Raw genomic sequence first — 24,268 nt, forward strand, 5'->3', positions numbered from 1 at the left:
ATTCCATGTTTTTCCTTTGAGCTTGGGCAGGTAGGGGATCTCCTGGCTCTGCTGGAGATGACAGTATATCTATCAGTAAAGGGGGATTTCAGAGCTTCTGCAATCTCACACCAAGCAGTGGACTTCCTTGTGTGGTTCTTGGCTTCAGGCTCAGGAGGATGAGTGGTCCAAAATATCTGCAGCTGTAGCCCTGGGAGGTATGTGTGTTCTGACAGCTTTTGAGTTCAACTGTGCTTCTCAGAAAATGAGAGCTGAATGGAAGACTTGAAAGACTTAAGGGGAAGCCACCACTGCAATCCCTGCAAGGAAGAAGTAAAGCTTACACAAAGGAAATTGTTTCAATAAAAGCATGTCTGTGGGGTCAGATGTGACCATGACCCATCAATGGTGCAGATGGAGCAGGCATCACTACCGCAGTTGGGAATTGGTCTCCAAAGCCAAGGTCACTGAGATATGTTGCACAAGGAAAGTTGTGGCCCCAGACTTTGTATCAGGATGAATGTAATCTCTTAGAGCAGTTCTGCTTTAGCTAGATAGAGCAAGCATCCTCCAGGCAGGAAGCAGGGCCAGTGCAAACATCACACTGTGTGCTGTGGTTGCTTTGGCAGAAATGGGATTGGTGTCCTCATGCTTGATACTTACTGAATTGGAGTGTGGGTGATCAGCATGGTGCATGCTGGTGTTAAGAAACATGGTGGTGCTGTAGGTCAGTGTGCACAGCAAAACAATCAAAATTCCCACCTGCCCCCCATCAACAGGCAGCATTAAAAAATCTCACTTTGCTGCCCTGGCCGGCTGGTGGGGAACATGATATGTTCCCTCTATCCAACTCTTAAGAGGATGAGTGTGTTTGGAGGACTGGTGCCAGAAGCCTGGGGACTTTGGTCTGGGGAGATAAAAGGTGGTGTGTCTGTGACTTATGTTTACTGGGGGTTGATTCCTTTGGGCTCTCATTGCACTCAGAGTGTCAGCCCAAATACGAGTGATGGCATCTTTCCATATGTAGTTGAGTTGGCCCAGAAGAGCAGGCTGAACGGAAAGGTGGAAAGGATGCCATTGTTTCCTCAGGTGCTGGGTTTTAGGAGGTGGCAGCCCCAAGCAGCTTGCTGATTCAGAACAGAAAATGAAGCTCAGGTTTCTCATGAGTCTGGTTGCCAGATCCCCTTCTGCATACACATGCCACTCCTCTGGTCTTTTATCCATAGCGGAGCCTGAGTGTCAACAATAGTAGGACAATGAGTGTAGCTGTTTCTTAGGGAATGCTAAAAGGAAAAACTTGGAAATAGCATGGAAAAATATTTAAAGTGTGGGGAGGAAAGATCCAGATTTTTGTGTTTGAATGCTTAGGACAGTAAGTGAAAGCTTCCTATTGCAAGTTAAGGCAACTATGTTCATAGCCAGAGGCTGGTTTGGGGTTTTAAAAAATTATTATTACTATTAAAGGCCAGCTGTTTATATAATCTTGACTTAATTTCTGTGCTACAAAAGGCTAAAGTTGTTATCTAGGATGATTAATGCCCAGTTTGCCTGTAATGAGGGTACCACTGGTAAGTATCCCCATGCAGTGATTTCTTTATTTGACCTTATGTCTGTGGGTTGGTCATGAAAGCTTAGCTGGATATTGACTACTCTCATCTTGACTGTGTTTTTAATTACAGGGCAGTAAGAGTCAAGTGGGATAGCATTTTGGGTGGTTGGTGTGGGAATAAAGTGACGTTGGTAAACTGAACCCTGGTAGCTCACTTTGGGACAGTGGTGAGTTGTTACTACATTATGGGGGGAGAAGCAGCCCAAGGAATACTACAGTACAGTTAAGTGGGACTGTTAGTGACATGACTGAGTGAATCAATTAGTGGGAATGGTGTATTGGGAATGGTGTATTCTTGTATCTGCTTGTCCTTACAACTGCTGGGGGAAGATACTCGGGTGAAACAAGACTGGTGGAAAGAAGGGAGGAGGAAAAAGAGACTCTGAGGATCTGGTGCTGAAATGCAGCTGTTTCTTGGATGGGTTTTACTGAATACTGGCAGTTTGCTGTCAGTGGTGTACTCCTGATGAAACATCTTCATGTAGGTGCTGTCTGTGTGCATCTGATTGTTGGGTAGGCTGGAAACAACTGGAGGAAAGGACAGATATAGTTCTGTCAGGTGTAGGCTTCTGTGCAAAAGGATTGAATCAAGGCAAACAGCTTGCCTTTGGCAGAGGATATATTCTCAGTTACTGGTGTTTTTCACAGGCAAATAGCAATAAAACTTGTGTGGGTGTTTGAGATAGAAAAAATGCACAGACAGAGATTGCCATCTTTGAGCTTCCAAAGAAAAGCCAAAGTGAAGAGCTGGAGGCTGTATACAGTACAATATTTTTTTAAGTATAGACAGAGCTGTTGTCTGACCTCTTCTGTTTATCAGCATCTTTGTTAGGAATTCCACTGAGGGACCTTGTAATTTTTGTAGTTACGGGGAGATAATAAAGATGACCCTAAAGTAGGAGTGGCTTAGAAGAAAAAACAATACACTTAAACAGTAAAAATACACTCCCTGTAGCAGAGAGCGTACTCATGATCAAGGGTGTGAAGGTTTTATGCTTGCTTCTATGGAAAAAAAAGGGGTCTCTGGTTGAGCTGTGCCAGGGTGGTGTGAGATGACTTCTGTCCTGCTAGGGTGGCCCAGTGCCAGCATTGATGTGTAATGGGTGAGACATTTTCTGGGCATTAAGGAGCTCACAAGGAGATAAATATTGTTTTGTGAAAACCCAAGGATGGAAGGAGGGGGGAGAACTAAGAATTATAAAAGAAGCACTATATCTTTTATTATAACAGCTTTTTTTTTCCCTCTCCACTCTGTTTTCCTCTCATGTTTTGTTAGAAGTGGGGTTTGCAGTGTTTGGGTACTAAGGGGGTGAGAAGGTTACTATCTCAATTTTTAATGTGATATAGTTGAAAACAAATATGCCTGCAACTGAAATGCTCATCGTGGCTTGAAACACCTCCATGTTGGACCTGGAAAAACTTCTGGTGTGAGGGCATTTTTTGTCTGGCATCTTGATTCACAAAACAAACCAAATCTAAGAGCTGTCAGTGCTCAATGGTGTACCACAAGCATGTGATTTCAAAGCACAAACCTTGTATGAACTTGCTCCACTGCTCCACATTTCATTAGAAACCAAACCAAAAGACCAAAGTGTCATCATCTGAGGTAGGTCTGGCAAGGTTTCTACTGAGACAGCTATACACTGAGGCATCCAACTCTCTTCAGGTGCCATGTCACCTGAAACTGGTGTGAAAACCAGTATGGAGGCAGAAGGGGGATAGCCTGCAGGGAGATGCCATCTGCGGCACAGGCTTCCTGGGTGTTTGCAGCCAGGCCTCTGGTTTAAAGAGTGTGATTTTTCTTTTAAACATGGTAAAATGATGTGCAAGATGTATTTTTAAACAGAGCATGTTTGTTTTGTATCCCTTTGGCAGAGAGTTTTGTGTCGGTGTAATCACTGTAAGCTAAATTGTCTTTTCTGTCTCACAACCCATTATGCAAATGTTATATTACATCCTTATGTGTTTTTAGTTTTTGATTTTTATTTTGTACAGAATCAGGCATGGTTTGCATTGGGAAGCAGGTGTTTGCAGTGGTATTTGAGAAAACACTGCTGCTCCATGGGAAGGGGATGGAGGAGCAGGGAGGGGAAGATGTAGAAGGTTAGGCACTGCCTGCTTTCGGTCCCTGTGCAGGGGGTGGTTAAGCAGCCACCTGAGCCTCAGCTTCTGGCAATGGAAACGTCCAAAGGATATAATTGTCTGTGGTGTTAAAATGCAACGCTTGAAAGTGTCTCACAACACAAAGGTTTACTAAACATTGCATTTGGAGAACACTGGAAAGTGCTAAAATGGCCCTGGGTGGGTATTTGGATAATGGGAGCACAAACTGGATTCTTTGTACAGGATTTTTCTTCCCTGCTTTCCTGTTTATGTGTGTCTCTAAATAGTGGTTAATGAAATAAACTCTGAAGCCAGTTTGGATGATGTATCTGACAAAAGGTGACTATTTTTCTTCTTAATTAAAAATTCTGCCTGTGTTTTTGCTCCAGTTTTTTGTAATATCAGAAAAGGTGATCCAACATGCCTTGCACGTTTTTCCTGTTACATTATGCCCTGAAAGTTTTGACCTCTAGCTTTTCATAGTAGATTGTAAGTTATGTATGAAAATGTTCTGTATTGTTACCATATGAACTTCATGGAGATGGGGTGTCTTGAGTTGCTTGGTTTGGTACTGAGCTTGGAAATGTTTCCATGTGCAGATTCACAGCAGTATGCTATTTTGCGCTCACTTGTACTGAAGATAACTTTTGTCTGTGCAGGCAGAAAACCTGGAGTTGTTCTTAGCCAGTTTAAGATAATGGATCACTTGTAAGAATATTGCCTAGTATTTATTGCTGCTCACCAGAGGATAATTTCAATAAGAGTTTATCATATTTATTCAGCAGCAGACTAATAAATTCAGATTTGTTTAAACAAAGACTCGAGGAAGAACCTGCTATACGCTTACGGTTATATTCATGGCAGGCATAAGCTACTCCATTTCACTCAATGTGCTTGGACCTGCTTATGTCAGCAATTAATTTGGCTCCTAATATCTTATTTTCAGCACTTTTTTTTCTTCTGGGTACTGCAGTTATATTAATCTCTGATGTAACTCTGTTATGGATAATGACATCTCTGATGATGTTTGTCTGTTTGGGGGTTTGATTTGTTGTTGTGGCAAAGTCTAGATAAGGAAAAATTCTCTCGCAGGAAGGACTGATCTAATATGCTGAATTCAAATCCAGGAAGGTCTTGAATATGAATTCTCCTGTGCTGTGCTTGTGGCTTTGAACAGTTCACTCAGTCTGTCTTCCCCCTCATATTTAAATACAATAAATACAATAAAGTGTGGTATTTTTGTATAGAAAATGTGTGTGAGTACATTTGTAGTTTGAGATTTTTGCTGGGAGTCAATCTAAAAATGAAGAAACCAGGAGAGTGGTGAAATGAGTGGTCAAATGATGCCTGGGAGCATGAATGGGTGAGAGGTACATTTTGACATAATACGAGTTTAAAGCTGTATGTTAATCTCGTATAACTTGCTCTGCCTGTGTTTGGCATTGCTTCTGGAAGCCAAATGGATGTTATTAAAAACGAAAGCCTTCACCCAAACTGAAATTTCTGCACCAAAGTTTAATTTGCAGAACCATATCCTTTCTGGGAAGGGACATAGTCTGAGTAGGTGGAGTATATTATGTCTGGTGGTGTCCATATGTTTTCTTTTTTTGTGTGATTTAAGTGTCTCTGCATGTTCAGAACTGATGTGTGTTTAGATCTTAGGTTTCATTTACATGCCTGCACATACACACACATCTTAAACAGAATGGAATACACCATGACTTTCTCTGTTTTGCTGGTTGTCATCCCACCAACTTGCCCCTTCTTTGCTTTTAATCATCTTTACTATTAGGTCACTGCAAACTCTCTGAAATAACATGCACTACATATGTAAGCTGTGAAAACCAAGCAAACCCTCTGAGGTTAAAGAGTTGGTTTTGCAGAGCACAGGCGCCACAACTCAGCAGATGAAACATGGTCAGTTTTGCAGGCTTTGGTCTTGACTCTTTGTAAAATCTATTTCACACCTAGCCAGAGCAGTGGCAAGAGCAGCACAACCTGACCCAAGAGTCCTGTGCCCCTTTTTGTGCTGGGTGGTTTAACCAGCGCTTGTGCTCCGCCAGAAATTTTGGCATTCACAGAAGATGATGACAAAAAACTCAGTGAAAGTCTGGTGTTTGGACCTGTGGAGAATGGAGAGTTAATAATGTTTGGGAGGAAAATGTAATGGATAGTGACCTTTTCTATGTAAAATAAAGCAAAGGAATGCCATGGGTATTAAACTGAAAAGGCCTACTAACAGTTGTTGACTTTCTAGGAAACATTTGCATTTGTTGGTTTCTGTTCCATCACAAATGGATTTTTCTGTGTCCTGGGAGTGAATCATAATTTTTTTTCCACTTTGTTTTTTAGTTAAAAAATAAAAGAAAGAAAACCCTTTTCTACTAGTGGTTGGAAAGCTGAGGAAATCATAGGAGATAGATAAACTGGTAAACATTATTGAACCAAGCAATGGAAGTGACAAATTCTTGTGCCTTCAGATCCTTGCCAAAAAGAAATATTAATATGACTAATATGTTGGTTTCTTAATGTGATTTCCTTTTGCACTGTAAATGATTTTATGTGGGCACTATGCATTCTGAAATGCAGAGTAAAACAAAGCAACTGGTGTGTACATTTTTGCCGTTAGCAGTAGTGTTTTGAAGTCCAGTGCTGATGCAAGCTTAAAACTATTGGCCAACAGAGAGTAAGAGAAATCTGGACAATTTTTAATGCCTTAAAATCTTCCAGTATATATTTAAAACACCTGGGCATGCGTGTCTGTGCCGTCTCTGGGCTGCAAGTGGTTATGTGCCAGATGACCTTCCTCAGGCAGCACTTACCTGGCAGCCCCAAAGATAAACTTGCAGTTAGTATTTGATGCACAGATGTTACAGGGTTTTAATTGCTTTTGTGTCTGGACTGGTGGCAGGGCTCTGTGATTGTTGTTTGCATGGAATTAATGCTAGAAGGTGAATATCAGAACTGAAATGGTGGTGTGCTGGGGCTCATGGATATGTAGATGGTTCAAGATGGGACTCTTAAAGCGCTGTTGCTGGCTGCATCTGCCCTTCTGGAAAGGAGAGGCCAGAGTCACCATGTGGTGTTCAAAGCTGGTAATTTTTATTCCACCTGATGTGATCTTGCAGGACCTCTCCGTTAAAATCACCAGAGGTGGTTTTAAATGGCGCTCTCCTGTGTTGTCAACAGGGAGTGTACCACACCACCAAGTTGTCTGGAAATACCCACTCCCTCTGTCTGCACTGCTGGGGGAGAGGTGAGTGTTTGATGGGAGAAGCTGAAGTTTGGCTGGCACTGCTTCAGCTGCTGCTCTGCCCAGGAAACAGCAGTGTTCCCCTGCGTGGCCTGGAATGGGGTGAGAAGTTGAACTTCGTTGCTGTTCAGAGCAAAACAGTGATGGAAACTGCAAAATTCAGTTTGCAGCTATCGGTTTGGGGTAACTGATTTATTTTGAGGATAAGGGCAAGGAAGAGAACTGGGTGCTTTGGCAAATTGTATTTGTGCTGGCCTTGGAGTATCAGATGTTTGGCATACCTGAAAGCACAAGGACTTTGAGGTCTCTATGTGGCTTTGTTACTAAATGGAGATAGCAAAGATCAATGACCTGCATGATGTTTCTGTAGAGATACTTTGTGCACTAACTATGGCAGTCTCATTTTAGGGTGGAGGTTACTGGCCTTTTGTGGGTTTTGGCCCTCACCTGTTAGCATGGGACTGGGGAAGGTGACATTGAAATTGCAGACCAGTATCCTTGGGCCTGGGAGCCTCCTCTCAGCTAGTGACTGAAATCTGCTGTCAGGATTGTAAGGGGAGATTTAATGGCTGTGCAGCTGGGCAGCAGCTACTAGGAATACTGTTAATGAGTGTTTATGACCCTTCCTGGTGCCTTCAGTGGTTTTGGTGCAATAAATGGACACCTTTTTAGTGCTAGTTTGAAAAGGGACAAACTATTTTTGTTCGATTGGTCCTGATTTGTACCAAGCATTCTGTGACCTCTGCCAGTCCCTGTGCATTAACAAATTTCTTAAAGGTTTTACAGACATTTTCCATTAGCCACACTGTAGCTGTTGCCATGAATATTTAATGTCAAGAGCTGTACTTTTCGTTACTTTTGTTCCTTTTTTCACTGCTCTGCTTTGACAAAAGTGGATATTTGCCCTCACAGACCAGGTGGTGGCTGCATGTGCTGCACGCCCCACTTGTACCTTCCCCTTCACTTTTTATCTGCAGTTTAGCAAGGCCCTAAACTTCTCCTCCTCCTCCTCCTCCTGGCCCTCCTCTGTAGCCCTCAGGGAGCAGTGCCCCTTCCAACAGGATTTGCAATTGAACTTCACTGAGCACAATGGCTGTCCCGTGCCTCGCCTGGGCGCCAGGGGATGAATTCCCCACGCTTCATGGGTCACTGGGCCTTCTTTATCTGCAACAGCAACAGAGGAATGCCTACAAGACAGAGCCACTTCTGAGGGCACACATGGATCTGCAGTGTCTGGGACACCCTCTGACTTTTATGTCTTTGGTGAAGGAACCACATTATTCTGATTTGTAGCCCAAGTCCTCTTTGGTGGTAATTTGTTTGGTTAATACTTTTTCATTTGTCATCTTTCTGTGTCTGTGTTGGCTCCCGTTCCCCACTTCCTGTGCATATCCACAGGCTGTGTTTTGTTCTCAAGAAAGGCTGTCTTACATTTTCCAGGAGGAAGAATGATGCATGCCTAGGATACCCAGCTGCATGGGGCAAAGGTGGAGCTGTTATGACATTAGGATAAGTTTTGCTAAGTGAGTGAGGTAGCCGCTTAGCTACATCTGAGCGTTTCCTAAACTCTAATGCGGAGTAACCCTGCTGTTGCTGCAGCATAGAGGGGTTTGTGTCCCCAGCTGGCCCAGTGGAATTGTAGGGTGGGTGATGGAATTTGTCTGAACTGTGCAGCAACTTGTGTCAGCGCTGGGGGCAGCACATGGGGCCCTTCTACAGCTGTCTACATATCTTCTTCAATACAAAACTGGGGGTGAAGCTCTTGAGTTTGTGTTATGTGAACTGTGGTCACTGTTGAATTGATATCCATATGTGCATGTGCTGGTGCTGGTTAATGTGTAAATGACCAAATCTATTGGAAAGTCCCAGCAAGCCCTTTGTGCAGAAGCAGGTTTCCACCCCTGCTGTGTTATGGTGGTGTGCTTTAACAGCCTGTGCCTCCCATTTGGGTTTCTGAGCTTTCAGAGACACTGAAGGGCACACTGCTGTAACCATTGAGTGCTTCTGCAATTATCTCAACCATGGTCCATGCTGGCACAGCTGGGGTCAGATGCTGTATGTGTACAGTCCTGCTGGGGATTGGATTGGGAGATCTCTTTTTAATTGTTAATTTAAATGTAACTTGTTACAGCCAAGTTATAACCACATATCCTGGATTACTTTGTATGCCATCTCTTAGTGTGAGGCAGGACCGAGGGTTAGAAAAATATTTTATGGTACAAGGAAAGCTTGAGGGCAAGAGGCTTTTCCTTCACCATCATCTTTTTGACTGGAGCAGCCACAATGCTTCATTCTCCAAAACTTCCTGCAAACTCTGTCTGTAGTTCTGACACAGAGCTAAACTTGATCAATGGAGAATTTTAAATCTCCTGCTTTGCAAATTAGTTCCTGAAACCTATGGTCACAGTTGTTGTGGGTATCGTAACTGCAGGGGCCGCATATGCCCAACATCCCTTCTGGGTTTGCTTTTGCAGGATGTGAAAATTGAAATGTTCAGGTCTGGAGGCAGGTGCTGAGGAGTACATGGGAATGGAGGGTTAGGGCCAAAGCACTTCTCATTGCAGCCTACCTGGAGTGATGCTGGATTGTGATGACAGTGTGATTTGGCTTGGCAAAATCTACTTAAAATTTTGCAATTGCTCCACAGGCAGGTAATAGCTTTGTGGCAGCAAATGCATTTGTTCTGTCTTGCAGACCTGCCACTCTACCAGCCACAGCTGCTCATTGCAGCAGTCACAGACATTTAGGGACTGAGGGGATGGGGCTGCTTGGTGCCACTCTGCCTGGCCCCCCTGCGCCTTTAGCTGAGGAGGGAGAGAGAGATGATGTCCACAAGACCTTTTCAGGAAGAAAGGGAAATGCTCCTGGTGCCCTGCAGGCATGGAAGAGTGCACAGAAGGCAACTATCAGTGAATATTTAATCCTGGCTTCAGGTTTTATTTTCTAAGAATAAATAAGGAAATGTTTCTTGGGAGGAGAATTTTGAAGAAGTGGGAAGCATTACTAGAAAGCAAGTGGTGGCTGTATTGAGCTTGCTTTTTTCCCATGCAAAAAGCTTTTGTCTCCTTGCAGGTATTCCCCATCACATATGGTATACTTCCACACCAGATGAAATTGTTGTAAGTAATCTTACTTCTTTTGGATTTAGGGAGTGAGAACCTGTGCTTGATCTCTTTGCCTTCCTCTCTGGACTGAGAAAGGGACAGGGGCTGGGATGTAGTTTTTTGGAGGTCTTGTCAGCAAAGGACTGCTAAACTGCAGTCTCTGAGTTGGACATGTATAAAAAAAACATTACTAACAAGCTCCTCTCTTTTTGAGCACCTTAGTAAGACATGCTTTGGAAACATCCAGGCTTCCCCACTCTTCTCTGTCCTGTCCCTGGGGGAAAGTCTCTGATTGCTCAAACTTGGATTTCCCTAAATGAGGGCTTACAAGCAATTGGGACACTTCCATCATTGCTTTAGCCTCCTATTCAAGATAATATTAAGAGACATCATAACATCACAGTGTCAGAACAAACAAAGCACTATGTAATTTTATCCCATATTAATGCAGAGCGTCGCAGATGGTGCTATCATTAGACAGCAATCTATAAAAACGGCCCATGAGACAAAGCCCTGGCACAATTATTTATTCTTCAATTATTTATTCAGCCCTTTAGGATGTGTAATACTGACAGACAGCACAGAATGTACTGCCTACCAATTTGCAGATCTTGACTGAGTCCTCCATCCTCAATGGAATAAAACATGTATGGGGGGAGGGTGATATTGCATGGCTTTGAATTTTTTTTTTGTTTGTTTTCCTGTTTATTACACGATTTTAAGGCTACCACTTTGAAGCAACCTCATCCACCCTGTTGTTCATCTGTTTATTTCAGTTAATTGCAAGGAAGATTTAGCGTTCTGAACCTGAGGTTTTAATCTCTTGTGTGCTTAGAGCCAGGGGTTGATTTCCCCACAGAACTAACATCAGCTGGCCAGCCTTGCAGGGCAGACTAATTGGGTGGGCGCCTGCTTTCCTGCCAGCCCTGTCAATCCAGGGAGCTCTGGTCTCAGCAGTTGACAGTGCTGTGTGTCCTGCACAGACGCAGTGCTTTCCAGTTGGATTAATGGGTGAAGATGCAGGCTTCTTGGGTTAGGGCTCTCTCGCCCAAGACATGGCCTGGTCCTGACAGCTATTACTATTGCAGCAGCATTTTAAGAGAGGAATTTAACCCCTTGATGAATTTTTACTGTTCTTTACCATCAAAGTGATGTAAAAAAGTAAACACTTCCATCAAAAGGAAAATACTTCCATAAAAAGGAAAACATCTGCCTTTAAATGTACCTTTTCCTCTTCTGTGATAAGACAAATATTTTTGTGGTTGCCCAGTAAACCAGAACTGGGAACTGATCTGGTTTAAAGCTAGAGGCTGATTCAGGTTTAGGCTCTAAGTGACAATGAAATTGCCTAAGTGTCATTTTCCAAAATGGCTCGTATTAATCAGAAAAATCCTCCTAAGCAGCTGTATTACATAAACAGTAACATTAATTCCGTAGGATTTTGGAGTCCTTATAAATTGCAGATTTATCTGTCACTAGTGTCTGCTTTTTCTTTCTGGTGTGTGTTGGTTAGGTTCATCTCTTTGACATCCATATTGTCAAAGACCCTGCCTTTTTACTGAAACATACCTTAAACTACTGCCTGAAGGTATTCTTCTGTATTGTTGGGTTTTTTTAATAAAATGAATCTATAATGTTCCATTGGAAAGTCTCCCCTCCTTCACCACAGTGTTAGTCTTCACATCTGTGATAAAAATGAACAACGGCCCTTTCACTTAGAAACACTATTTCAGTTATTTATAGATTATATTAACTACACATCTTTAAAGCTGTAAAATCCAACCCCAGCCTTTTATTTGATGTTGAGTCATTCTAGCAAGTCCTTTGTATTAAGCTGGTAAATTTTGAGCTGGTGTAAGTAACCTCCTAATTTTTTAATTTAGTGGTAAATCTAAAACAAGTGCCTTATAACCAACAAAATAAAGTCTCTAATTAGATTAGTTTGCAATTTCTAGGTGCCTGTTTAGAGTGCCAAGTTAGCCATTTTTTTTCTTGATGAGATAGGATATCTTGGTCACTTGCTTCATTTAAATAATTTCTTGAATTTAACTTAAATCTAACTATGGATTTTAAAAGTAGATGGAGAAAATGCATGTGTATTCGGTATCTCAGCGCTGCAGGCAGCTGGAGCTGCCATTGCTTGGCAGAACATTTAAATTGTGTGGGAAGGAGCTGGGGGCTGCTGTGTTGTCACTTGTTTAACCCAGGCAGCCTCCTCTGGCTCCTCGCTTTCACCTGGGTCCCCTTCCCTTTTCCAGCCTCCATGACTGAGGCTTTGTGTGCTTCAGCATTCCTGAGGCAGCAGGTCCTGATCCAGGCCGTGCCCGTGTGGGGCTGGTGCAGAGTCCCGTGTGTGGGAGGTTCTGTGTGTGCTGGGCCCATGCTGGCTGTGGTGGGAGAGCAGAGAAGCCAGTGGGAAAGGGGAGCAGCCTCACACTCCTCCATGGCTGCCAGCTGCTTGTGTCCAGGCGAGCTCTCCTGCAGGAGTGGGCTCACCCGCTGGGGTAATTTCACAATTTAATCCATTTTCAATCATCCCCCATTGTGTAGCTCATAGTCACACAAGCAGAAAAGAGAAAAACCTCACCTGCTTATTGCTTCGAGCTGTTTGTTTCTCCTGTGATAGTTTTAGATTTGAGAAGCCCCTGGAGTGGCTGGGATGGTAGGGAAAAGGGGCAGGCAGTGGCCATGGCTGTGCCCACCTGCAGCAGCCCAGGCCCACTTCTGCCCTTGGAATGGAGAATATCCCCTTTCTGGGAAGTCACTTCCCAGTAAAGGCCACCAAAGCTTCCTATCCTCACCCTCCTGTTAGAAGAGCGACTAAATGAATTCAGTGAGGGTGACTAAAAGAGCCAAGAGCGGTTCCTCAGGCACCATTTTTGGCATCTGTGCCCCTTAGGAGAGCTATGCCATGGCTAATCCCCAGGGTCCTCCTCCCGCCCACCTTCCCGCGTTTGGGAGGGGAGCCAAAGCCGGATCCTCGGGATGTGACGCTACTCTGAAATACCAATTGCTACGGTTGCCCAGGTCTGTTTGTCAGCACTATTCAGTGCTACTTAATCCCCTTTTGTGTCCGCTCTGGAAGGCCAGCTGGGATTTTGCGAGTTGCTTCATGCTGTATTCACAGCCCTGGGGAGAAGGAAAGTGAAACCACAAATGGAAAGGTGCTGGGTGTGGAGATGTGTGTGTATATGTGCTTGGCCTTCATGAGGTGATCCCGTAATGTTAAGAATAATATATCTGAGTGATGCTAGCAACATAAGTAAAGCAAACAAATTAGCGGCAAAGGCTGAGAAGTCTCTGCTGACATGCAGGCTTTAACCCAGGCAGTTGTGCCAAAAGATCCAGAAAAGGCTTAATGGCAGGAGATAATGCTGCTGTGTCAGCACACATTTTCAGCCCTGGCTGTGAATTTCCTGGCTTTTGTGTACTTGAGTTAAACCCTGATGTTAGTAGCCCATCAGCCCCTCCAAATAAGTACCCTCAAACAAAGAGAGAATCAAATCCCAGCAGTTAGCTACTTAGTGGGGGAGACTGGTGGGTAATAACGTGTTTAGAGGCATGAGCCTGGTGAACACCGAGAGCAACATTACAGTCTATGAGTGACCTATTATACCTGCAGTAGTTTGGGTCAATGTGGACATTCCTGGCAAGAAATTCCCACAAAAATATATTTAGTTCATGGATCAATAGCTAGAGCTAACAAGTCCTTGGGAGTCAGAGGGGCAGCCATCAGTAATCTTTGTGCTGTTGCTGATAGTGAAACGTGTTTGCTAAAAAAAAAAAAAAATCTCTCTTAAGCAATTGTTTGATTGTGCTTTTAATGAACACAGGCTGCAACCAAACACTTTCATGAAGACTGTATAATCTAATTACTGTAGCAATTTATCTATGGCTTTTTTATATTTTGCTGTCTGGTCCTTGCACCCTGCAAGTTCCCAGGCGGGGGCATGTGCTGCAATAATCCCTGTTACATCCTGGGCGCTGGAAATGCCACATGAGCTCCTGGGAGCATGGTAATGGTGTCACCCGGGCATTCGCTGTCTAGAGAAACATCATCTTCCCGACAGCACCAAAACAAGAAGACAGATACTGGAAAGAATAACAAAGATACCTAGCAGCATTGCAGTGACAGCAGGATTTGATTTTGAGACTCAGAGTCTGTGCTGGAATCCATTAGCTTCTGATCCCCAGGTGTCCTACTCCCTCAATCTCTTCTAACAAGAAACATTCAAGAGAAAGGAAAGGGAAATCTCTCTCTTGAACTTGAAGCTGTAACTGGTGTGTGAGTGAATCTATCTAATCCAGCAAAGCAGGAACAGGGTTTATCTTCTGCCTCAGCCAAGCCCTTCTCAGTGTCTGCGGTGAGGAAATATACAAAAGTGTAATGTACTTGGTAATCCATGCTACGTCTGTGCCTTGGAGACACACACCAAGAAATAATTGTTGGGACAGCCATGCACTTTGTGGCCTGTTCATGCTTTTGGCAGCCTGTCTGTGCTCAGCCATCCTGCTGGCCCCTCCTGAGCATTGGGACTGGTGTATCCCCACCCAGTGACTGTTGAGGTTTAGCATGGTTGGAAGCATGGCCTTGAGTATCATCAGATCTGCTTACCAGATAAACTGGAGACATGAAATGTTAGAGATGTTTTGGGCAAGGTGGGTTGTCTGGATTTGTGTGATAGTTGCTAGAGAGAAATGTGCAATTCCTCCCCTCCCGATGTGGCATTAAAAATAGGTCAGATGACTCAGGCCCTAAAGCTCCACCATGAGCTCTGCAGAGGAGAGATGCCTAGTTCAGATAGTAGTTACTTGAAGAGGATATGACTTGTACTTGGCTTAGATGAATATGGGTTTGGACTTGTATTTAAAACAAGTCTTAGCAGAGGTGGTACTCTCATAGAAGAACAAGTCTTATTTCCACTACCTGTGGAAAAGCTGCATACTCAGGTTGTCTTGAAAATGAACAGCTTTTTTTTTTTTCGCACTAGTTTTGGATGTTTTACTGTGACAAGGTGCAGAGGTACCATTCTGCATTCTTTTGGCATTGGAAATTTCCCTGGGTGTGTTTGCCCTTGCAGCAAGCATGCCCATGGGCATGTACAACCACCCATTTGCCCTCTCCCTTGAAACTGTCATAGCGCCCTTGCTGCTAAATGGTTTTGTGGCAGATGATCTGTAGAGTTAAGAGTGAGGTCATCTATCTGTTTTAAGTCATGGGTTCTGTGAGTATGTTTGATTTGCAGAGCTGATTTCTAAAAAGACCTGGTGACTCTGGTTGTGTACTGCTTACCATTGTGAGTGATGCATGCAGCCCACTGTGAGGACACAGTGCAGGGCCATGAAATTACAGCTTACCTACTCTCTGCCTCTCTTCAGTAGCGTTTGAATGGTGTGGTTAATCTATACTATGGTGATTAGAAATAGGAGGAGGAGATCTGACCACAAGCCAATTCTTCTTTTAAATCACCATATTCCCCTGTATCCAGATTGCTGAACAGAGCCTTTGGACCTAATTCCCTCCTCCATCTTTAGTGAAGAGTTTTGCCTTACACCGTTGAACCCAACATGGGTTCAGGTAAAATCAATTGTGCACCAGACCTTGTGAAGATAAAGTGACTGCCACATTTCAATACTGAAAGTGCTTCTTTTCTATGAAAGGCAGCTTTTTGTGTACACAGCTGACTTTGGAAGCTGGTGTTTTAAAAGGGTCCTGTGCTCCTCATTCAGATGGGTAGTTTGAAGAGGGACTGATGAGGCTGACCCAGATGTTCAGAGGCTGGTGCAGCTGCTGCAAGGTTTTGGTCTGGAAACCTTCAGCTACATTTCACCCAAGGAGTTGAAAAGTCCTTAAACAACCAGCACTGTCAAGTGATAAGAAGGAAATGGAGCATCTTCATCACCTCTTCTTTTTGTGGAACTGTTACAACCCCTTACCTCTGTGAGTCAAATAATCACCTTCTACTTATTTTTCTCCAGTGGCCCTTCAACTTCTTCACTTGTATAAATACTGCACATGGCTGCCATGTAAACATACAGATCGTGTTTTCAATAAAATCTGAATACACTAAATTTGAAAGTGAAGTTTATTCCACATTACTCTGATATGCTGGTTTATGTTGAAAGCACAATTTGGCCCATTCTTTCTTTGGGTTTTTAAAGAAGGGGAATGTCTATTATTTTTACCTCTGTAATACTTCAAATATTGCAAATAAATATAACAGCTAAAACAAGGGCTATGCTTTGTCAGTGATTTGTTGGCATATAACAGTTATTTTTTACACAAAAGAAAGCGGAAAAGTTGGATGAATCTCTGTCTTTGAAGATTTCTCACAGAGTTGTGGTTTTCACTCTTGGCTTCTGTATGGTTTATTGTCCTTCTCAGGGTGGTGGTGGTAGACATATGTTTTTCTGATTGCTCCAAGCTATGGCTGGTAGTCTGCCTGGGAGCCAGCTCTGAGTTCTGCAGGGCAGGATTGTGGCATCTAAATATGCAAGTAAATAAATATATATTTTTTTTAAGTGACAGAAAAATAAAATGACATTTTACAAAGGGCATGGGAGGAGGCAGGAGTGAGGATGCTCTTTTCTCAGTCTCTCCTTCTCCACAAGGTTCTTTTGGATTGTGAAATCTAATGAAAAAGATAATACGGGAATGTTGTAGTGGTCCACAGTGCTGCACTTCTGCATTGGGCCACAGGTATTGGAGAGCATCTCACTGACAGGCATGGAGAAAATTGTAGCTTCATAACTACATTGGCTGCTTCAAAAAATGTACCATTTAATGGATATAATATTACAGAGCCTTAAGGGTGAGCCATGGTATATTGTTCAGTAGCTGAATTCTGTCGTATACAAGTCTTCATTTTGGATAGCAAAGCTTTCAGGCCATGCAGAGAAAAATCCAATAAAGGTTTTAATCTGTAGGAAGCTGAATTTCCTCTGTGTTGTGTGAGACCTAGGTGCCACTTATATCTCATGTTTCTGTCAAAATACTTCATAGGTGAAGTAGCATCTTGGCTTCATGGTGACCATGTTTTGGTGATAGTTTCCTCCCTGGGAGCATCACAAGGAGCAGAGGTGTCAAGTGTCTTTGTTTCACTTGGTCAGCCAGTTGCCTTTCAGTAACATCTTTTTTTCTCAGGCCTCTATGCTAAATCAAGAAAAACCAATCCATCTTCAGCTGGCATCCCACAGGCTGGCCTCATGCACTCCATGCAGAGCCTGTGTGCTATAGGAGTCATTGACTGGAAGTTGAAAGGAACCTCAGTGATCATCTGGTCTGGCCGTTCTTGACAAGTATGTGGGCTAGACAATATTCCCAGCACCCTGTCCAGCCAAATCCTCGACACATCCATTGCTGGAGAGTCCGCCACTTCCCTGGGGAGAATATTCCAATGGCTGGTTGTTCTCATTGTGAAAATTTTTTGTCTTGTGATCAGTTGAAGTCTCCCCAGAAGTAACTTGTACCCATTGCCCTTCATTTTCCGCTGTGACAGGAGCAGAACCTCCTGGGGCAGGAAGGTCTCCCGTGGCTGGGACAGGAGGTGATGTGGTGTTTTTGCAGCTGCTCTTGAGCTGGGCTTTGCTCAGCAGAGGTGGCTCGGGGCTCGCTGTGTGCACAGACGGCGCCAGGCCAGGACGGCTCTGCGGGGCCTGGGCTGGGCATGGCACAGCCACTCCAGGCACGCTTCTGCTCTTGCCTCCATGTGGGGACAAAGGCTCTAGTTGCTCATCTGCTTTAAAAGGGTCTGCAGGATGCTTTGAAACCAGTCATGGGAGTTTGATTTTGGGGAAAATCAGGATGTGAGTGAACAGAGGCAGTGGGTAGGAGGGGGAAGCAGACCAGCCTGTCTGCGTTGCCCCGTTGGGGTTTGAATGGGCCGGGAGTGGTGTGATACTTGTGGCAGGATTACAGCAATAAGGGCTTTAGTATCTCTGAAACAAGAAAAGAGTCTGGTGTATTGTGCTCATGTTCCTGAATAAAACTATTTTACAGTCATTCTGGTAAAAGGTTTTAGGGCCAAAGAGAAAATGGGAATGTTTAGATTCTGTTTTTAAAGATAGTCTATTTGCATTAATTCTTTTGTGTTACATTGAAGGGAATGTCCTGGCAAAATGTCACTTGAAAGGATTATTTTAGAGTTTAAATGCATCCTGCCAATCCCTTCTTTCTTTGCTTCACCTCCAAGAAGAGCAGAGAAGTGTACGCTAAAATAAATTTTGGCTTCCCAGCTATTTAGGGGCATAAGAGTAAAAATAATTTTGAAAGAACTTAAAGCTTACAGAATGGAAAACATTTGTTTCTGCAGTTCATTGCAACTGAAGAAATTTGTTATATTTATTTCCCACTTTTCAGTTTTGGTGCAAAGTGCGCAGGTTTACAGCCTGAAAAAGGATAGAGCTTGGCTTGCATGGCCATTCCTATTACACAGTCTTGTCCAGCTCTCACTTCTCTCCTTGTTTACAACCCCTGTGAAGTTGTTTTTACTGAGATTTCATGTATGTAAATTCTGCTAAACAGTGATGAATTGAAAGTGAGGAATAATTTAGCACTTGATTTTGAGTAGTACTCTTGACACAGTGAAATTAGACTTCATTGCATTCTAATTTTAATATATTTTTAAAAGAAAGGAAGATAATTGACTGTTTCTCACGGAATTTTATAAATGGATTTGTAACTCATAGTGGTTCCAAGAAGAAGTAAACTTGAATGATGCATGAGAGGATGTGATCTATGACTTTTGGCACAAAATAAGCAATGCTCCGAGATGTACTTTACACAGATACTTCAGTGTGAACAAAACTTTGCCATAGGCTATTCCTCATCCACTTGTGAACATATTGTGTTCTTGTTGTGATTGCTTATGAAGAGGTAGAGAAGTCAAGAATCTTGGTATTTTCTGCTGTGACTTAGCGGATAAGCTTGGTAGGGATTGAATACCACCTGTCCTGCTCTGGAAACCTAAAGCTATAGTTTGGGAGCTGTATATTCACAGGCAACTTTTTATTTTCTCTGTGTACTGATCTTGCAAAGTTGATTGTTGGTTTTGCTACAGCCCTCTTTTGCCATGTGCAGTAATTACAGACTGAGGCCTTGCTTGTATAGCACTTTTTTTTTTCTTAAAAATACTTTAAACTTGTTTCTTTCTTGATGCTCACCTCTGATACCTTTTGACCTTACAGTGGAGATGCAGCAGGGGCCAATGGCAGTTCTGATGAGAGAAGGGATAGCAGAGAACCTTTGCAGCAGAGATAGCATAGAACTCTTGCAATGATGATAGCAGAGAACTTTTGCAGCAGTGATAGCCCTGCTAGAAGAAATTTAATATTGCAGTATTTAAATCACAGGGTCTTTCAAACAGAGGTGAAGCTTCTGTGCTACCAAAAAAGGGGTCTCCTGGTAGGTAAGCATAAGTATGCTGTTCTGAGTCAAACAAAATGTATACTCTCCTCTGTGTGGTCATGTTCATAAAAGGTTTTCCTTGTGAGAAACTGCCTGAGATTTTACATCTGGTTCTGTCATTCATTTAAGGTGTCTCATGCAGCATCACCAGGTCTTTACATTTCCCAGATAGACAATTTTGTAACTGTAAGCCAGTTGACAGAACAGTTGCTTTTGGTAACTTCTTTTCTGAGAAGTGTTTTCTTCTGATGTAATACATTATAATTTTCTCCCAAAAATACAGACATCAGCACATACATAAATGCACTCTTTACCAAAAGAGACATGAGAATACTGACTGATGTCCAAGAGATACTTCCTCAACTTCTGCATGCTATCTCCTCAGCAGGAGGAAGAGGTAAGAATGTAGCTTGGAAAGCCTGAAAGCCACACTGACATATGCTTCTTGTTCAGCACCCACCTTGCCTAACCACAAGGCCAAGATTTCTTGGCTCCTCAGTCACATCTGTGCAGGGTGGTGCTGGGATCCATAAGTCAAGGTTATTCAGTATCATGGTCGTTAAACTCCATTTGCCTTTCATTCTGCATTTATCAGAGAGATCCATGTAGAACAGAGTAAACAAACAAAAAAAAATTATTTAATTTTAGTAGAGATTATTCTCAAAAAAACACAGAGTTCAGAGGAAACTGTGCAAAGTACATGTTTGTTTCCAAGGAAAATAGTAATGAGAAAGAGTTAGGTTGTTGTGGAAAAAAAACCCACATAAAAGATCTCTTTTAACAAGGACATGGTAACAAAGCTTATCTTCTTGGACAGCTTTGCCTAATAGATAAGGCCCTGGACTGGAAGTGGGTTCAAATCCCTGTTGTGCTGGAGAATTTCTGTCAATTTAGACCTCTCAGTTTGTGCCCTTGTAATTTCTTTTTGCAAAGAGAAAACAGTACAGTTTGTACTCTGAAAACTGTTCAGAGTAGAGATGAGAGCCTTGGTTGGCTCCCTGGTGTGCTGCAGGTGCAGGTCCCTGCCTGTGCAGGGGCTCAGGGCCCGAGGGTTGAGCATGAGGAGTGGTCCTGCTCACTTGTTTGTCCTGACTGAGATACTCTCACCCTCCCTTGGCAGACAAGTTGTTACCAACCAACAGCAGTGCTCTCAGAGACCTTACACAGGGTGAAATACCTCCCTTTTCCACCCCCAGCTTCAGAGAGAGTCAGTAACTGTATTGGTCACTTTGGCATGTTTGAGCCAAGGCCCAAATGCTGGTTAATTAAGCCTTGTAGCAAGCTTTTGGAGTGTCTGAGCATTATCTCTGCTTTGCAGGTGGTGAATGAAGCATGGGAAAGTTAACTGGTGTGCTCAGGATTATACAGCCCTGTGATCCATCCCAAACATACTCTCTTTGTGTTCCTTCCTCTGTCTGAGGGTGAGGATTAATGTATTTCATGCTACCAAACCCAACCTATAAGGCTAGGCCAGTGTTAGAATAAGGTTATCAAAGAGCTGGAGAACTGGAAGAGGTACAGAGATGTTACTTTCTAAATTGTGAGTCTTCACAGAAAATGAAGTCCTGTGTTGCTTGGTGTTACAAACCCTAGTTTCCAAGTGATGGGTAGCAGTGCTTGCTTGTTTCTCAGTTCTCAGTATAATGTTGCAATCTTTGTTTTCTCCTTGTGGTATGCAGAGTTTTCTGTAAGCTGCAGAATTGCTATAATATTGCTGACGGTGTCATGAGATATAGTGGAGAATGTGTTAGAAATGGGCAGGCACATGCTGGTGGGCTGAACTTATTACCACAACTGTAAACTGTGAGAGGATGAACAGTTGAATGAGAGTGTCTTAAATTTTTACAAAGCAGATTTAAATTCAGGATCTAATGAATTTTCACAAGGAGCGAGCCCAAATGGAGTGCCTCAAAGCCTTCAGTTAAATCAAAATTTAAGACTCACATTTCAGTATCCCACTGGGGAAAATCAGATTCTATGTATTTTATGTGATGTAAAAATTAACTGCAAAACCCAGTTCTTCTTCCCTACCCCCCAGCCTTCCAGGCCTACTTTAAATCTCCAAAAGAGCCAGCAAACTAAATTCAGTCTGTTGGGAAAAAACCTACAAACCCAAACCACCAAACAATTGCTAGAAAAATAATTTTCTGTTCTAGATATCTTTAAGGTAGTCATTGGGTCCAGCAGTATTTGTAGCATCAGAAGCACCTGCCACAGGGTTATTCTTGACCCTACTGCCTCACATTCCCGTCATGCATCTCTGCTTAACAAGCTGGAAACCTTTAAAGGGTGCCCAGGTACCTCCTGGAATTGTAGCTGCTGATAAATCTAAGTCAAGCAGAGGCTTTGTGAACCTTCTATTTAAGTATGTTTTAATTTTCAAGTGGTGGTGCTAGATTGTTGATAGTTATTTTTTCTTCAAACATTTTTTTTTAAGTGTAAACATTATTTAATTAGTTTCTAAATGAGATAAGTAGTGGAAATCTGCCTGTTCTGAAGAAAGAGAATGTTGTGGGTCAGTGAAAACTGACAAAAATAATGTTGTTCCATTTAAGAGCCTGTTAATTCCTTGGTTAACCAGCATGGTCCCAAACAAAATGTGACCACAACCTGTGTGTTCATCCTGGCCACAGCTTTTGGTATCACCGTAGCATGGAAAAAAATATTTCATGTTGAGCCTTGTTCAGAAGCCAGTGGTTAAGTTGTAGGCGATTTCAAAATGCAGTTACTCCCTGCATAAAAACTGTACAGTAGAGAATAGCAGCTTAACCATGTGCAGAAATAAAGCCAGAAGAGAGAGTATGTTTTCAGTAGCAATTTAGTGCATGATTGATCTTACTGATAGCAGTAGTGCAGTGTTCATAGCTGAGTAAGCCCACCAGCAACAACTTGCTTGTAATGTGTGTGTTGGAAAAATGCAATGAAAATAAAACAAATTTAAAGTAAAATTTACATTTGTGTTATAAAATTCAACATGTTAGACTTAATTCCCTTTCCAAGACTCCTCTGTTTATTTTGCCATTTCCTCTCACTCTTATCTGTGTCTGTCTTGATATGTCCAGTACATCTGGTTTTTTTTAATTAACACCTGAAAGGCAAAAACAGTGTTACCAGAGGCAGTTGACTTTGCCCCTGTGTGTTTATTTTCTTATTAAATTGCCTGCAATGCTTCCTACCCTCTCACCTCTCCATTTCTCTGATAAGATAGTTGATAAAGTCACGCAGCGTTTTTGCCTGTGAGTGTCCCAGAGGAATTGCCCACTGCCTGGGCAAGAAACCATTCAGAGGGCAGAGCCTGGAGTGGCATGAAAGACAAGGTCCCCCCTGTGAGGACCTGGTGGCTCTGCAGCAGGGCCAGCTCTGAAGGGTGGCATTGATTTGAGATTGTGCAGTTCTGTGTTGTGGGCTGTGCACTCAGGGCATGGTTTTGCTCTAGTTATGCTTTGTGGTTGAGTTATGACTTGGGTGTTAGTGAACAAAAGCTTGTTTTCACTGATGATGTGAAGGGAAGCTTGTAAGCTGAAGACTTATACTGTGTAGAAATTTGCATATGAAAGTTGTCAAAACCATGTGGCGGTGGGTGAGAAGATGTCCCTTTTCGCCCTCACCACCCTTCAGCAGTTTCACCTGTGTCTCTGAGCAGCCAGGGTGAGTGTAAGGATGTGTTCAGAACAGCTCTAGCGCAGCTGGGGAGTCTTTATGTTTGTCCTTTCCTCTGCAGCTCTCCCTTCACTGTTTCCCTTTGTAACGAGGGTGCTCAGAGTAATAGGCATACTTCAGCATTGTAAAAGCAGCATCTTTATATTGATTTATTGCTTTTCACTGCACAGCTTCTTTTCCCATCCAAAACAAGGCAATGGCTCTTACCTTCCTTTCCATCCCTTGCAAAGAATCAATTTGAAAACGGTTCTGGTAATAGCACTGAGTCCTGCATTGAGGCAGCAGTGACCCTTTCCTTCAAGTTCCTTGTGCTGTTCTGGCACACGAGAGAGTGTGTGCTCCTTCTTCTGTGCTCCTCATCTACTGACCTTCAGAAATAAGACCACTGAGCTAAATTTCAGGTCCTGCCTGTTGGTACCTGTGTTCACAAACCTTAGCATGGTACAGGTTGATGTTTGTAAAACCTGTCTTCCCAAGAACAGAAAGTGTTCACATTATTGGATGGAACATATTCTTGAGCCTGGTCCTTGTTTGTTGGTCCAAAAAATTAAAATGCTGGAATAGTAATGACAACATCTTGAAACACAGAATAGACCCGGTGTTATCTAGACTTGCATAGCCTTAACTTTGAAACAGCCTTCTGAATTTTCCCCATTTGGTTATATTTATATATTGTTTTTCCTCTAAACTTCAGTTTTGATCTGTTTTGTGCCAGGACTGGGTTGTTGTTGTTGTTTGTTTGGTTGGTTTTTTTGAATGAGTGCAGTAGTTATGCCAGGATTTCTGGATTAATAGTACAGATTCAATGTCTGTGTAAGGGCCTGATATATTTCAGTTCCACTTGGGAGGATGCTGGTATCCAGCTTTTGAGTGTATATTAAACCATCATTGTGGGTGATAAATTGTTGTTGTAGTTTGTTCACAAAGTGCCTTGAGATTTGCATTCTCTGAACTGATAAATAAAATGAGTGATTGTGTTCTGAGTAAATTCAGGCTGTCATGGTGCTGTTCCTTTGAGGACTGGATGTTGCATGTTGGATTTTGTGTGCATGGTGTGTGAAGCTAACCTTGTTTCATAAGAACTCACTCCACAGCCGTTTATTGAGAGGTGTTACCTTGTGGCCTGGGAACAGCAGGTTGTTTCAGCTTAGTTA

The 24,268-nt window shown here is 42.8% G+C and overlaps 1 protein-coding gene across 1 annotated transcript in view; it reads left to right on the forward strand.

Annotated features, from left to right (window-relative positions):
* EXT1 (exostosin glycosyltransferase 1) overlaps positions 1–24,268 on the forward strand; it is a 176,439-nt gene that overhangs the window by 17,193 nt on the left and 134,978 nt on the right. The gene's annotated exons all lie outside the window — the stretch shown is intronic.

This window comes from Fringilla coelebs (assembly GCF_963513975.1).
Source record: "Fringilla coelebs genome assembly, chromosome: 1".
Taxonomy (NCBI): Eukaryota; Metazoa; Chordata; class Aves; order Passeriformes; family Fringillidae; genus Fringilla; species Fringilla coelebs.